Below are 17,591 nucleotides of genomic sequence, written 5' to 3'. Positions count from 1 at the left end.
CATTCAGTGTAAATGAAACAGTGGAAAGAGCAAAGATTCCTTTTTGCAACGTGTGCCATCACTTATTTGTCAAAATAATGTAAACTGATGGTGAAGCAGTTTTACTTCATCTGTGACACCCTGCTGTAGAGTACGACGGTGCAATGACACATGTTGACCTCAATAACGCCCTCAATGAAGAGGATTCATCCACCCATTTCCTCAGTTATTTACATCACGGTCCTAAATACATATTCACGACTTTAATGGCATTTTCAAAAGGTTCTGTATTTTCCCTCCTGCTTCTAGGTAGGTCACGTTGCACGCTTTGTAAAATCAGGAGATGAAACTCACATGTATAAGTCCCTGATGTTGTGAATCACTAGTGTTGTGGTGAAAAACAAGTCAAGTCAGTTATATTTATTTAGCACAGTGTCGTAAATCACAGATCTGTCTCGCAGGATAAAAAATCTGTTCAGCGTACAGCCTGCTCTGATCTCTGAACCTGAATTACCCTCGAAAAAAAATGAACAAGAAAAATATAGTTGGGCAAAAACACCTGAGGATTGATTCCTCCTCAGAATGGACAGACATGCCAGAGATGTTGAGTGAAAAGAAAAATAACATTGGATGTTTGCAATAGGGCTGGACTCGAATATCCCGAATAGCCGAATATTCGTTCGCTACGACGGTATCCGGATATTAATTTTGGTATCCGAATATTCGCGCCCCTCCTCCCCCCAGACGAAAATATTCAGAGCTTGTGTCTTCCCTTCGCCTTTGGCCCACTTTGGCTCATCCCACCGCGTTCGGCTCCTCCATTCGTGTTTGTTACCACCACCCGAATGGCTGGGTTGCTGCCGACTCTGACGTCACGCTTCACTTCGCTGCATAAAAACAAGACAAGATGCTGAAGACCTCCGCTGTTTGGGAATTCTTCAGTTTAACTGAAGACAAAACGAAGGTAAAATTTGGACCCGGGAGACCAGACGAACGGATCCGAATATTTGGGCCGTCTATGCCACAAGCCCCGCCCCCCGTCGGACGTTACAGGGCGGAACGAATATTCGGATATTTGTCTTTAATAGGGTCCGAATATCCGGAGGCCAGAAACCACTATTCAGGCCAGCCCTAGTTTGCAATATAGACACATGAGATGATAAAATTATAGAAGGAAACTGACGGGTGCCGTATGACTGCTGTAAAGACATATAAGGAGGAAAAAATACAAAAATGACAGATTCAAAATTCCAAACATACCTTTCAGTGTTTCCCCTGGGTTGAAATGGCTGTGAGGTGGTGGGGTTATTCTATGATGTTCAGGAGATAAAGAGGAATATGTTTCTTTGGTTTAGGGAAGAATGGTCTGTTCATCAACTCATTGTTTTATAAAGGACAGATACAGCGTGGAACCTTATGTGAAGAATAATTTCAGCAAAACAGCAATGCCTGAGTGACAGTTACACTCAGGAACCATCAGCTGTAGAGACAGTTAGGTTTAAAGCTGAAGGACAGACTTTGTTTGCTGTGTGATTTAGAATGAGGTTCATTTGATGTTTTACTGTCTGGTAGCTGATTATGTTTTAGAACAGGAATTTTTTTCATGGCAGAGTTTCTTTGTCAGACCTGGATAGAAGGAACATGTTTTGTTTGAGAACTGAGCAGCAGAATAACGTGTGTTTTGGTCGTACTGCTGCAGTGTTAGTATACTGGTCTATGGCAAACCCATGAGGTTGTGTGCATGACACGAAAAGGAAGAAATTATATCTTAATGTATATAACAAATAGAATATCCTTTGTTAGTCCCATGAGAGGAAAGTTGCAAAGTCTTAGGTCCCACCAAGATTTGAACTTGGATTGCTGGATTCAGAGTCCAGAGTGCTCACCATTACACAATGTAACACCAGAGAATCATGAAAACACAAATTCCCTATAATTTACACAATTAAATGTTAGGGTATAGAGTTGGTTTCAGGTCAGTGTTGAGTGAAGCCTCCAGGAAATAAATGTGAGATAGTGTAAGCGATCGAAACACGGATATGTGTTTGTGTTTGATAGCATGTACATACGACTATACATCCACGTGTGCAGATATCCAGTTCAAGTACAGTCAGTCCTCCATGCATGACTGCACACATTTCACTGCATGCCGCATGCATCAGCGTCTGACTGCTGCTTATATTATACATCTGCATCTGCCATTGTGCCGTTTCTGCTCGTCCAGGAGCTTGTTCTTCTGTTTGTGTCTCGTTGCACGTCCTCCAACAGCGCTGTTTGTTGTCTGTGTGTCTACACCGGTGTGCGTTCTTCCTACTGAATCATTGATGAGGCTGTAATCTGAAGCATCCCTCCTGTTTCTCCCCTCCTGCCTTCTGTCATCGGTTAGCCTCCTCCTGTCCAAGCAGGACCTGCATTGGAAACCGAAAACAGCAACCCCTAGTTACAGAGTGGACAGAGAACCACAGGAACAAACTGTCACAGTGACCTTTTAACACAGTCCAGCTCCAACCGACACCAAAAAACACTCTTCTATTTGTCAGTTCACCATGCTGTAATGTCCAGAGCATCATTCGATCCCAGTCAGTCATATTATCTCAGAGTTTTGAGAGAGTTTAAACAAATATAGATGTTGTTTTTTAAGCAAAAATGACAAGAATTTGTTGTGTTTGGTATCTCAAGTATGAATTTTTGTTGTTCTGCTGAGGCTAGTAAATAGAAGAGTGGAAAAAACTCAAATTTAAGTGTTTTTTTTTTTACTGTTCTTTGCCACTTTTTAGACCAAAAGATGAAGCAATTTACCAAAAAATGTCACTTTCAACCCTAAGGGAGTCCTTGTCCATTTATGATGCTCTCCTGGTCTTATGCTTTTCAACAGCAGAGTTATGGATGGAAACCTGCTAAATTAGGGAGACAATAAGGGAAAAATAATCAGAGGAGTTCATTTAGACACACTTGAAATATAACTCTGGGAAAGAACTGTGGTCATAGAAACATTATGTAATCTAAAAACTGTTGGCTGGAAAGGTCTGACATGGTTTTTGTGTTGGTCTGCAGATTAAAGGTCCTAATGTGAAATTCATTTCTTCCACCCACCAGACAAACAGAGTTTACAGTTTGAGCCACACAAGAATCTAGACTCATTTAATTCTCTTTAATTGGAGACAGCCCAAGTTAGAATTTGGGAAGCCTGATTCACAAGGATATTCTAAACATTATTCATCAAAAAATAAAAAAATAAAACAAGGAAGCGCCAGTGTTTTTAATTACTCTTCCTAAACTGCTTATATTAGACTGTGTAAGGGAAAGAAGGAAACACTGGGATGACATGACACATCTCTCATGAGTCAGATTCACCTCTTTTCCTGGTGAACTGACTACATTCATGTCCAAACTGAGGTCCCTGTTTTGGTGGGAGTGGTCCCGTCCTGGATTCTGGGGAGCTGCCAGTCCCTTGGAGCTTCCAGAGCAACCGGTAGTTTGTTTTGATGAGTTAATTTAATTCTCAGCAGGCATTTGGCGCCGAAGGGTCCGACTGCAGTCTGCCTCTTTAGGGCCGCTGGGTGGAGGTGGGAATGGTGCATGAGAAAAGGTCTGGTCCTGGGTGCACTTAGCATACTTTTGAAGTAAAATGTGTGTTTTACTGAAGCGGATCGGTGTCATGTTCACGGCTGAAATAGGTCACAGAGGTGTGATGTGTGTCGACTCTTCAGCAGCATTTATGGGATGTATCAGCGTGTGTCCTCATGGGTTTGGTTTAAAGGCGTCAACGCACTGCGCGTGTTTTGGCCGTCCCAGACCAAAGATAACAACGGTGAGAGAACTGTGGTGATATCTTTGGTCTTGGCTCTAAATCAGTGATCCTACATTGCACTGTGAGTCAGATTCAAGGACGGCTGTTGTCATACTGACCAAAGACAAGCTGCCATAAAATTCTGGGCGATTATCTCACATCGTGACTGCTACGACCTACGACAACTAAGTAACCAATAGAAATTCAGGATGAAATGACGTACTGATCAGTGCCACACTGGAGCTAAACCGAAATAGATGATTTGCAGCATCAAAACACGTATTTAAACAAAGAAGACAGCCTGGTAGAGTTGTGGCAGCAGAACCCTTTTTGACCTGTCCTCCAGCTCGTACCACAACCGGACAGAAAAGGACGAAGCATGGAAGGATATAGCGGTGGAACTGCAGTGTCCATATTCTCCTTATTCTCCTTTTTGTGGGATTTCTCTCCAAACACATAAATGTCAGCAGGACGGGGGCTCCGTTCATTTTTGGCTAGTGTCCCTGTGATTGTAGGGTTCATGTTTGGCTAGTTTCCCTGTGATTGTAGGGTTCATGTTTGGCTAGTGTCTCTGTTATTGTAGGGTTCATGTTTGGCTAGTATCCCTGTGATTGTAGGGTTCACGTTTGGCTAGTTTCCCTGTGATTGTAGGGTTCATGTTTGGCTAGTGTCCCTGTGATTGTAGGGTTCATGTTTGGCTAGTGTCTCTGTTATTGTAGGGTTCATGTTTGGCTAGTTTCCCTGTGATTGTAGGGCTCATGTTTGGCTAGTTTCCCTGTGATTGTAAGGTTCATGTTTGGCTAGTTTCCCTGTGATTGTAGGGTTTCATGTTTGGCTAGTTTCCCTGTGATTGTAGGGTTTCATGTTTGGCTAGTTTCCCTGTGATTGTAGGGTTCACGTTTGGCTAGTTTCCCTGTGATTGTAGGGTTTCATGTTTGGCTAGTTTCCCTGTGATTGTAGGGTTCACGTTTGGCTAGTTTCCCTGTGATTGTAGGGTTCACGTTTGGCTAGTTTCCCTGTGATTGTAGGGTTCACGTTTGGCTAGTTTCCCTGTGATTGTAGGGTTCATATTTGGCTAGTTTCCCTGTGATTGTAGGGTTCACGTTTGGCTAGTTTCCCTGTGATTGTAGGGTTTCATGTTTGGCTAGTTTCCCTGTGATTGTAGGGTTCACGTTTGGCTAGTTTCCCTGTGATTGTAGGGTTCACGTTTGGCTAGTTTCCCTGTGATTGTAGGGTTCACGTTTGGCTAGTTTCCCTGTGATTGTAGGGTTCATATTTGGCTCGTTTCCCTGTGATTGTAAGGTTAATGTTTGGCTAGTTTCCCTGTTATTGTAGGGTTTCATGTTTGGCTAGTTTCCCTGTGATTGTAGGGTTCACGTTTGGCTAGTTTCCTTGTGACTGTAGGGTTCATGTTTGGCTAATTTCCCTGTGATTGTAGGGTTCACGTTTGGCTAGTTTCCCTGTGATTGTAGGGTTCATTTTTGGCTAGTTTCCCTGTGATTGTAGGGTTAATGTTTGGCTAGTTTCCCTGTGATTGTAAGGTTTGTGTATGCTTCGGTTAATTGTTTTAATGGATGGATGTCACATGCTGGTGACGTTTTATTCTTGCGCGTTCACGTCCAATCACGTACATAGTAGGCTGAGATTCAGCTGTGTTTTCATCGTTCAGTCTGCACAGAGCAAACTTCACGTCGTGCCCAAAGATTATTAGATTCATGTCGTACAGCGTAGCAAGCTGGGAACTTACAAGACTGTTAAAATCACAGAGTGTGTAGAGGCCTTTAGTGTGAGGCCGGTGGCTGCTGATGCTGTCTTCACTATGTTAAAATCTGCTTTCAACAACAGCTTGGGTTTACATTCCTCACCTTGTTTCTAATGTTCAAGTCCTTTTCCTGACCCGCTCCACATATTTCATGCCTGGCTGTTCGTAGCTGATGAGTGTGAGTATTGTTGTGGCAACGCTTCCTCTGGTCAAGTGCTTGGCATCAGGCCCAAGTGGATTATTCTAATCGGCCTTGTTACAGACGACTCCTTTTTTCCGTCATAGTCACAGCTATCGAAGATCCTCTTAAAAGTAGCTCAGCGTGGCTTAATATTGGCGACTTCAGTGTCTATGTGGACTCTGTATTAAAAACGCCACATGGGGAAGTGGTCTGCTTTGTGCACAGGTTTATCAGGTCTCTGGTGTAAGCTAATGGTTCCTGCACACTGTGTGGATGTCTTCTAATATGTTTCCTTAAAAAGGGAGGAAATTTAATCGACCTCGCATAAAAATTGACAGATGGGCTGAAGCTAATTAATTTTTTATTAGCCATCTTAGAGCATGTGCGCACCATCCTGAGTAAGCAGGACGTTCATCACACATTAAGCCTTGCGTTTATTCACATCTACATTTATGGCTTTCGGTAGACTCAGGAAGGAATTACTGTTCTGCCCGACAACAAAACCAAGACCCGCCGAAGACAGATTTGGTGGTAATCAAATAATCCTTGTGCTTAGGTGGCCATGAGCTGCTGGAGGGAGTAAATATGATGACTAGACCTACAAGATTCAACTGTTTCTACGAATGATCATTTCACAATAATGTTTTGTTTCTTGGAATGTCTAAAATAACTTGAAAGACATTACAAAAGGAAGCTGTAATTGCCATTTTTTTTTGCTGTTTGTTGACCTTCAGTAGACCAAAGGATTAATATCAGGATAGTAAGTCTGATTTAATGCAGTATTTCCATATTCAGTTTCTTTATACTTTTACTGTTACCAATTTATTCATATAGTCAGATTATAATGCAACAATAATGTTACATGTGTTTAACAAATAACTTCAGACATGTTTATAGGTTAATATAACACAGGACTCTACCCAACAGGAAACAAATCATTCCAACCTTTTAAAGTAATGCGCACATTATTCTAACAATAATCACGATACAGCATATTCAAGGAGTACGTTTCTTTTGACGTATTAAATACTGTATATTTCAATAATTCTTTTCTTGAATGCAAACTTGCAGCAGAGTTTTCGTCCTTCCCTTCTGCTGTTTGTGTTGGAATTTTCTTTGCTGTGAGAAATAACAACTGCAGCCTCTAAGCAGCAACAAACTACACTGAAAATGACCTTTTTTTTTGTAGATTATCCGTTTTAATCACAGTGCTCGTCTCCATGAGTACAAATATTCCACTGTCACTGAGGCTACATCCCTGGCTTAGCTCTGCCCATGACAACTGTGATTAGTTTAAAGAAATACAGCATCGTCAAAGCAAAATGACCCTGAGATGCAGCCAGACCATTTTGCTCTGCAGAATGGGCTGGCAAATTGAGACTAGATGCTTTCTAAACCTTTTTATATATAATCAATGCAGTGTTTCCTCTAGGATTTTTTTTTCAGCAACGGCGGCAGGTTCTCCTGCAGCTGTGGCGGCATAAAAAAAATGACATTTGTTGATTGTTTAGCTAATAAGAAGGTGGTTGTTATTGAATTGAGATGGTTTTTTAGTCGACATTTTAGTGATATCCAGACATTTTTTATTAATAAAGCATAGACTTCCGAAGTTCCTCAGTTATAGATTGACCCTTGAGGTGTTGTCTGACTGGAGTTCTATGTGCTCTCTGGTCTGTTGAATGTTCCTGTGAGATGTTCTCAAGTTTCTTTACTAGGAGTTACACCCAGAGGTTACCAGAACCTCCACCTTGTGTTCTCTGACTGGGACGTGGCCGTCTTATCTGCTGAATGCCCGCTGTTGTTCCTTTCTTCCTCCCCAGTGATGTGTCATGGGGCTCATGTGATTCTGGCCAGCAGTACATTTCCATCCATCATGGTGTAAATACTGGACCACACACATCTGAAACACACCGGAGAGCACCTCCAGGGACTGTTGGACGTGAGAACTGTGTGTCTGTCTGTGAGTGGGCAGGGAATTGGGACTTCCCGTGTGCATCGACACATTGACTTTGTGTAAATCACATTTGAACAGGCAGAGCTCGAGGCTGTAGTTAGATGTAAGCGTTTATTCATTTCTGTGTTGAATCAGTAAAATATCAAAATGATGGTAGTTAAATTTAAATCATGTTTGCACTCATACGCGGTAAACACTGTCATTTTATTTCTGTTATTGAAGCGAGCCCTCAGCAGTGCATGTGGGGAATATAAAGCCGTCTTATCTGTCTGTGTTCACCCAGCTCAGCTTCAAGAGATTCAGTTCAAGCTGCAATAATTTTCTGTAATGTTGCATCAGCCAGTGAATTTCTCCTGTCATATGGTCCTCTGTTGGTTTGTAGTTCCTCTGGATGGAAATGATTTCTGTGCGCCAGTGCTGATTCTGGGTTTATTTTGAGACAGAAAATTGTAGACCTATTGTGTGAATGGAAATGAGTCTGATCTTTTCCCTTTGGAGTCAGGATGGACAGCCGCCAGTTGCAGAGAGAGACACATCCATAAATATGTTCACATCTCAGCGAACAAACAAAAGAACTGAATCTTAAAATGGAGGAGGTGTTGGAGCCCTATTTCTGAATTCCCATTCACACCACCAGAAGAGAGTGTGAGCAGGATGGAAAATTAACAACCCATTTGCCAAGTGCTGACGGGTTTGAGATTTTGTCTCGTTTGGCAGCAATGATCTGGCTGCTGTTTTGCACAGCAGAAAAAATGTAGTTCTTGATTATCTTGAGAGAGAGGATTACCATTAATCATTCCATTGTGATTGTTAGATTTGATTGTTATACTTTTCACTTGTTTCAGACAGTTTTTCAAGGTCTCTGTGAGCAGCATTGTAGAATTGCGAGTTGAAGTGCATCTTAAACCTACCATAAAACTTATCTTACCATCAGAGTGGCTGTTTCCATCCTAAATAATATTATTTATATATAAAGAGACACTGGAGCCCATCTGGATGCCCCTAACTGAGGCCAATCGAGTTACTTTTATATTAACTGCATCAGCTACACAAAGCCTGGTCAACTTCCAGTTCTGTCTTAAATGAAATATACTGCTTTCTGAACACTCCAAATGATAAGAACTCTGAACAATGAAGAGCAGGTGTTGTCGTTCTTCTTGTTTATTTATTATTTCTTTTAATTAATTTGTCTAGTTTTTGGCTGATGAAATCAACACAAGTGTAGACTGCGGACTCATTCACGTGTACCTTCCCCCCAAAAATTTAGTCTACAGGAGGTCCTCGACTTACGTCAGAGTTCTGTTCCTATAGTCTGATGTAAGTAGATTTTCGCCGAAAGTTGGAACTCCGGTGTAAATGGAAACAAAGTCATTACGTGCATCATGACATCAATCAGTGGTTAAGCTCACACAGTAGCTCACTGAGTGTTTTATTACATCCAGTTTCACTTCCTTAGAGATGCTTTCCTTTTCTTCAAAGCATCAGAAAAGTCTGACTTACGCTTGGGAGCCATAATGAAGTTAGCAAATATAGCATAATCCAGTGTGGCGGCAAATGTAAGCAAAGCCGTCTTGTAGCGAAGCGTGATGATGTATTCATCCGCTCCCCTCACCAACTAATTCCATGTAATCAGTTCCGACGAAACGACGAAACGCCGTAGGTCGAGGACGTCGTAACCCGAGGACCCCCTGTACTTAAAACGGCAAAACCACAACTATCAAGAACATGCCCAACTAACAGGGTGCGGTATAATTCTAACCCTAGAATCAAAACGTCTGACAGGCTGTCAACAGTGATGCATTAGGAAGGAGGAAGTCATGTGTGGACTACTCCTGATGCCTCTTTTTTTAGTGTAATGCAAGAATAACTGAAAATTTATATGTAATCAAGGTTAGCACCTGCAATATTTTGGTCACGTTATGCATATAAAGTACATTCACGCTCTAGATCTTTTCCTCGTCTACACATCAACACTGAAAACTATGATTTTGAAAGGAATTTTAAAAAAAACTGATGTGCATTTAGGTGTGAACAAAAAACAAAAACCTATTAAAAAAAAGGTATGTTTTAGTTAATGCCATATACATGTGGACAAATACTTTGTGAAACTCCTCAGTTCTAGGAAAATGCTTCAGAAGAACAAACCCTGGAAGAGAAGGAACATTTCCCTCTTGTGTCCCAGGTGACTGGATAGACTTCTCCTCCTTCCTTCCTTTTGATGCTCTGTAACGTCGACACCAACTGTTCATGTTCATCGATCAAGAAGGAGGCAAAATAGAAGAAGAAAAAAAAACAAAAGAGAATCTGGCGTCAGGTTTGGCGGCTCCCCCTCCTCCTCACAGATCAGTTTCCGAGCCATCGAGCATCTAATGTTAACAGTGTGCAAACCAATCCCTCTCCACTGAACAAACCCTGCAACTTTACACACTGCAGCCCAGATGCACCCACACAATGCTAACATCCACACAATGCTAGCATCTACACAGCGGTAACATCCACACAACGCTAACATCCACACAATGCTAGCATCTACACAGCGGTAACATCCACACAATGCTAACATCCACAAACACTAACATCCACACAGCGCTAACATCCACACAGTGCTAACATCCACACAGTGCTAACATCCACACAACGTTAGCATCCACACAGCGCTAGCATCCACACAGCGGTAACATCCACACAGCGGTAACATCCACACAGCGCTAGCATCCACACAGCGGTAACATCCACACAGCGGTAACATCCACACAGCGGTAACATCCACACAGCGCTAGCATCCACACAGCGCTAGCATCCACACAGCGCTAGCATCCACACAATGCTAACATCCACACAATGCTAACATCCACACAACACTAACATCCACACAACGCTAACATCCACACAATGCTAACATCCACACAACGCTAACATCCACACAATGCTAGCATCTACACACACACAGATGCTAACTTCCACACAATGCTAACTTCCACACAATGCTAACATCCACACAGTGCTAACATACACACACACACAGATGCTAACATCCACACAATGCTAACATCCACACAGTGCTAACATCTGCACAGTGCTAACATCCACACACACACACACAGATGCTAACATCCACACAATGCTAACTTCCACACAACGCTAACTTCCACACAATGCTAGCATCCACACAATGCTAACATCCACACAAATGCTAGGATCCACACAACGCTAACTTCCACACAATGCTAACATCCACACAGTGCTAACACCCACACACACAGATGCATTTATCATCCATCACAAACACTCAGTGTGGATTAAACCCCCACTGATGCACACACACACTCACAGCCTCCCACACTGAAGCAGAAATCTCCAGAATGCTTGACCATAATTTGTAGGTTAACACATGATTTAACTTGTTATTGAGTGCTGTTAGGATGAAGCTGTTTTTTAAGACCAGCACCACTCGCTAGGATGAGGTTTATGGTCAGATCCAGCAGTCCTCCTCTTTCCTATGGTCGTAAAAGCTCCAGCATGATGTGCTGCATAACGCTCGGAAAAACAATGAAAGACATTCCAAGAAACTGTAGGAAGCCTTTCATCCCATGCGCTTTCCTTCGTTCAAGCCCATAAACAGATGACCGATATCCAGATCCATATGGCCTCCTTCTTTTTCTTTTTCTTTTTTAAAAACTCTGCCATCTGCACCAAACCTTCCATGTTGTTTCACATTTGGTTGTAATCTCTCGTGGGTTTCAGGGTCTTTGGCTCAATGCTGCGGAGGTTCATACCGTGACCGATGAGTTATGTAAAAGGCTCTCTCCAGCCACTCCCTTGGCTGGCATGGTTCAGTCTGATGAAATCTAACAGTTTATTTAGCCTCTTCGCTTAGACAAACATCATGTCAGCTCTTCTTGGAGGTGAAGAGGCATCAGTTACGCTCCGGTCTGATCGTTTTGAGCTCTATCTGGCTCACTGGTGGAAGACTTTCTGTCACCGAGCAGCTGGTGTTTGTCGCAGGACGTTGAGGTTTCGTCCTCTTTTAGAAAACCTCAGCCGTTATCAAGCTGAATGCTTTTTTTTTCTCTGTGTGATTGGAGGAATTGTAGGCTAATTGTAGATATCCAGCTCCACCCTGCAGAGTTAACGGTGGAGCCTCTAACTGAGGTTGCTTTGTAGTCCTTCAGCAACCTTTTTATGATGTTAAAATAACCTGTTGCAGCCACAAGGCTGTACCCTCACCCCTCGCTGATTAAAGGTCTTAGAAGTTGGAGTTTATGGCTGTGAAATTCTGAAAAAACTTAATTTTAAATCACAACCCAGACTACTGCTGTGTTTCTCATTAAAACACTTCAATATTTGTGTATTATGTCATATGTTTAGATGAAACACTGTGACCGTGAAAATGGAATAAATGTGTGTACTTTTCTTTGCTTCTTAATTTAATTCAGCGAGTTGGGAGCGTTTCTGTCGAGGCTGGGTTGGCAGCACATGTTGTAGCTGTTGTTAAAATCCAATCCAAACATTTGCACCTCAGTGAAGTGAATATTGTGACAGAAATGTGCTTCTACGCTCCGAACTGCCACAGAAATTACACTTTAGGTTCGCTGTTATGCCTCTCAGGCGACCTTTTCACTGCAGGCTGCTCGACTGTAGAAGCAATCACCTCTTTACCTTGAAGGCTCGTTCCTCGAGGCCTCCATCAAACACGTGGATTTGTCTTTTCTCTTCCACTGAACTGCAAGACCTACCCTGCTTTCCAAACAGGACGCGGGTTAAATGGGTTGAAGTTCCTCCTCAAGTGGGGATTTGACAAAGAAAGCTTTTGTTGGAAGAGGCGAGGCCGGTGGGATTCTTAGCAGCGTGAGGTAGATCAGCTGCTCGCTTCAAACATGTCTTGTTTACTCGGCGCCTCGCTTTCCTTGAACTGGAATCAATGAGGGCGCAGATTTCCTTTAATTTACAAGAAACACGGCTGATACATCTGAACATTATTGTGTACCGTTGAAGAAGCAGACTAATGCAGGATATGGAAAGTGTTGCAGAGTCACAAGAAAAAATGACATGCTCTGAGAACAACATCTGTACACAGCCAGAACTGAACATGTTGAAGATAAACAAGTGAGGAGATATAAAAATTGAACAATGCAAGAAATAAACACTGACCTTAAGAACAATATTAACTGCTTCTCAAGTAAAAGGTCCTCTTCAAATGTAGAAAAGAAGAAAGCACCGCAAGAGTTGATGTTTCTAATTTTAGTCGTATCATCAGGGATAAATAAAGGACAAATTTAAGACAATTAAAAGCCAGTATGCAGACAGAAGTGCCACAGAGCGTTCAGACTCGAATAAATAAGCACTTCAAAGTCGTCTCAGCTGCTCTTTAACTATATACTAACAAAATGTGGTCAAAATGTTTATATCTTATAATTATAACCATTTTAGGCTGATATAGAATAATTAACGTGTGTCTGTTTTTACGCTTTGTGTGCACCATTTTTAACCCTTTACGCTTCAGTGCGTCGCAGGTGTTCCGCCGGCGGTACACCTACTAATTTGCATAGGAATTTCAAGAATGTCCGACGGCTGCAAACCCGATTATACAAACACTATACGCCGATGGAAAGCTTAGATTCTCATGAATCCGCCGGTATAAACCACTTTCAGATGTGATTACCACAGCGGGTGATAAAAACACATTTGTCCGACAAAAACAAATATTCATCTATCCGTTCTCTATACACGGCTTCAACGCACACAGCGCGACTCACATTTCCGGGTTCATTATTACACACAGAAAAAAAGATTCCACAAAAAACGGCCATAATCCAACCTTTTACATCAGATGACACAAGCCAGTAAACTATTTTGTCCAAAACATGTCCTGAAGTCGGTATAAAATCCACGAATCGGTCCTTTTCAAGGAAATGCACCTCGTGATGCCCGTCCAATATTCCCCGTATTTTTCGTCATTTTTTTTATTTAAAAATAGAATATTAGCGATTTTTTGTACTGAAAACGGCTGGAATTGACTGAAGCTTAAAGGGTTAAACAAACCAGAGTTTACATGTAAATGCAGTGATGGGACTGACTTTCAGCGACCTTAGTACCAGATTTCTGTCCAGTCTGACTCTTAGTTCACTGGTTGGGTTTACTGGTTATTATGTTAGTTGGTATCGGGACATCCTTTGGCTCTGCCTCCTCAATGTGCAGAGCTGTAACCTTTTAATATGCTTGGGTTAACACCGAGGAATAGAAACCCGATCCGCGAGTCTGAAGAAGTGGAAGTGGGTGGCAGCAAGTATGACTTTACCATAAACCGCTAGTTTCACCATTAAAGCATTTCTGGATATTCTATTGAAAAGTAGGCTGCAGTGCACTCTCTGGGTCTGTAGCACACTCTAATGTACTATACTGTACTATACTTTAATGGACTACACTATAGTATGCTATGCTGTACTATACTATACTATACTATACTGTTGACTGATATTTCAAATTTTTTACAACACATTGTGGTCATGAATAAAAAATACCCGTCCTGTCATAGTTCTAAATCTTGGTGCACCATGGAGCGTCTCTCCTGCTGCCGAACTGGATGAACGTGGCGCTAACATTCAGTATCAGAGCAACAGACTGTGTTTCTCTGTTCAGCCTTTTCTGTTTCCATTCCAGTTAGTACAATGATTGGACTGATAAAATACAAGCTGACACGAGGTTAAGAGGTGGCCATAACTAATGGTTTAATCGATCATTTCAGCACTAAAGGTAGCAACATTTATATATATTTTTTTTTACTGTAGTCTTGCCCAAACACATTAACAAAGCAGATGTTTGCTTTGAAGCACACGTGAACCTCGGCCTCCGTGTGAATGATGTTTCTCACCGCTCCCTACGTCGTGTTCTTATTTTCAAGTTCCACATCATCTAACCAGTAGAACGGCGCTGTACCAGAGGAAAACCAGTAGTACATTCTGCATTCCTCTTCTGTCCTTTATTTCTTTGACAACAGACGTTTCTCGGTGTTCTTTGATTGCAGACTTGGAACTGTTGCTTAGAACGGAGCATCTGTGGGCACGAGACGTAGGAAAATGACATTCAGTCTGCAGTGGTGTGATATAACGCTGGGTTCTGTGTGCACATAACGGCAAGAAGTTAAAGCCTCCCCTGTCTCATCAACCATTTGTAGTAAAGGGAGCGAAGTGTCGAGGGATGCGAAGATGAAAAGAGTGAAGAGGAGGGAAAGGTGGAGAGAGACTTTCTGTTTTTGGAAAATTGCCTGTAAGCTTTTGAAGAGCTGAGATTCTGCTGCTCAGCATGAAACAGCTGGGGAGCTCAAAGCGAGAGGTGCGAGAGGCCTGAAAGCCTCAGTGTTTGCGGATGTGGTGAGAGCCAGTAATACGGGGACGATCTGCTGTCTGATGACCTTCTTCACGAAGGGTTTGACGAAGATCACAGCAGCCCCGGGTTTGGAGATGAGCCTCGTTTCTCAATTTTACACACGCACGCCCACATTAACAGAACAACTGTCATCCACGTTCAGCCTACGTTGTGTTGATAAGTGGTTTCAGCCCAGCAGTATGATATCAGCAGCTCTCTGAGTGCCGCATCGAAACACAAAAGTGAAGGCATCGCCGGCAGGTTTCTAGACGCATGCTGACATGTGGTTTCCGCCTTCAGTAGAGGAAACAAACAAACAGAACAAATTCAGATGATTTATATATATAGACTACTGTATATGGGCTTCAGTAGCAGCAACGTAGATATTTGCTAATAAAAACTAAGAGTAGAGGTAAAACTGTTGTTTTATCACATAGCAGCAGGTATGCTTCATATTAAATAGCTTTAGAAAGCCAGAAACGTATCATCCTCTGTGAGCGTGCCAGGCGTCTGCGATTATTTATTGATCTGATGACCCACTTCACCAGCAGGATACCATTACCGCTTTCCAGTAATGAAGATGCTGCACCGTGCAGGAGGCCCCGCTTTTCCTTTCTACCTATCAAACCTGTGCTTGCATCTTCTCCTATTTTGTCGTCGTTTGTCCAGCTGTGCATCTTTTAAATGCAAAATATGTTAACCCAGTTCATAGACTTTGTTGCCTTGTGATGAATTTGTTGAGCACCATTTAAACAAGCATTAAGGACAATAGACTTTCTCTTATTTTAGTTTTTTTCTTTTATTATCTCCTATGTGCAATTTCAGACTTTGTAATGGAGACTCCTTACTTGATCATTTCTGTTTTCATGAATTGAAGATTTTAATTACAGATTGTTGAGCCGGTGCTAAAACAGAAGTGTAGATCACTTTCAAACATTCCTAACATGTAGGTTTCAGGTATGCAGAGGGTTTTTCCATGAGTCAGTAGGTTAATCCTTAAGGCCTTATTCCTGTATGAGGACCTGCCTTTTCTTCACAGTAGGCTGAGCAGATTAGCTAACACCACAGCTCCCTCTCTGACTTCCTCTTTGTCCATGACCCTGTTTGAGGATCTTCTGACCCATTTTTTGGTGTTGACCTGCCAGCTGAGAAGCACCCGCCGCCTCTGCTTAGATTGTTTGTTTCCCCAGCCTTGCGATCCTGAAAGTGTGTCACCTTTTAACTTAGCATAACAGTAGCCCTTTCAAGCATTACACACACATTTAGAGTCAACACGAAAGCCCTGTGGCGGATTCAGATCCCGCAGAGAGCTCTGTTCGCAGCGTGACACGGTGGACTGATGCGGGCTCGGTGATGTGCCGCTCTTTGGCGTACGCTAAATAGGACAGCTCTACGTGTTGCTGAGCTGGCAATGCATTAAAAAGAAGAAGTGCAGCTGTTGCCCTGCTTCCGTGCTAACATGCAGAAGCCTGCGTGCGTTTGCTGTACAGCTGTTTGTCGTGTCGGCGGTCGGTGGGAATGGCAGGTGTCGTCCGTGGCTCCTTGCAGTAAAGTTTTACGGAGGCCTCGGTAAGTGTGAGGTCACTGTTCTCGCTGTCGGCAGCTCTGTTACAACCCGTGACCTCGCAGAGCTCCTATTGTTGTAGGACTGTGTGTGCCGGTAGCTAAGCAGCGGCTGGCGTTCAGCCGAGCTGCAGAGGCTGAGAGCTTAGTCAGACACACACGCCCATACATTTAACACATGTACAGGAGATATCACTTTTAAACAGTTTCCTCACATTCTGATTCCCAGCCAGTTTGAATATAAATACCCCAGATTACTAAATGCATTTTTCCCCACTAAGACCCCAAAGTAATCAGATGACATCGGTTGTTCCACAACCTCCTCCAAGTGACTCAAGTATTTAACTAGTAAGTTAAATAAAGAAAATAAATGATTAGCAGCTAATAAAAACTGTTTTGATGGTTGATTAATTATATAAGTCATCGCATTATGTAAGTGTAAAAACACCTGGTATTATTAGGTTATTTCTTCTCCAATTTTACATCATTACAAAATAAATATCTTTGAGTTTATGATCAGCAAGCCCATTCTGATCTGATTTTCTTCTTTTTTCCGATTTCTGATTGCCTGTAAAATACTTTAAAGATGCGCTGCTTTCCCAGTAACAACCAATCAACACTGAAGGTTAGAAAAGACTGAAATTAGCAGCAGCCAGATGCTGGTTTAACATGAAGTGATTGACAGATTTATGGCACTAAATGATCATTTACTATTGAATGAATCATATTTGTCAGTGGCTTAAAAAGTTAACTGCTGTGATTGGTGGAACTCACAGGAGGCGGGACAAAATTGCATAAAAGTTGCGGTGATTGGACAGAATTGCCTCTTGACCAGGTCATTATTGAAAATGAGAACTCTTTTTCAACTAACTTACCTGGTAAAATAAAGGTTAAATAAATTGCAAGGTTGCACAGAATTCACGGAGATTGGTTGAATTTTTGTTAATTGTTGTGATCGCAACATCACGAATTCCTGGAGGGACTGATTATTGGTGTC

The 17,591-nt window shown here is 42.2% G+C and overlaps 1 protein-coding gene and 1 long non-coding RNA gene across 3 annotated transcripts in view; one reads left to right on the top strand and one right to left on the bottom strand.

The window, feature by feature from the left end:
* Positions 1–17,591, top strand: part of peli1b (pellino E3 ubiquitin protein ligase 1b) — a 58,562-nt gene that overhangs the window by 11,292 nt on the left and 29,679 nt on the right. The window lies entirely within an intron of this gene.
* LOC110962356 (uncharacterized) lies at positions 385–11,734 on the bottom strand. Its single transcript, XR_002596431.2, has 3 exons — positions 9,812–11,734; positions 2,779–2,876; positions 385–2,387 (listed from the first exon to the last, which is right to left on the bottom strand). It is a non-coding gene; the product is annotated as an uncharacterized LOC110962356 (long non-coding RNA).

The sequence above is a fragment of the Acanthochromis polyacanthus genome, chromosome 15 (genome assembly GCF_021347895.1).
Source record: "Acanthochromis polyacanthus isolate Apoly-LR-REF ecotype Palm Island chromosome 15, KAUST_Apoly_ChrSc, whole genome shotgun sequence".
Taxonomy (NCBI): domain Eukaryota; kingdom Metazoa; phylum Chordata; class Actinopteri; family Pomacentridae; genus Acanthochromis; species Acanthochromis polyacanthus.
This window is presented reverse-complemented; position numbering and strand designations above follow the sequence as displayed.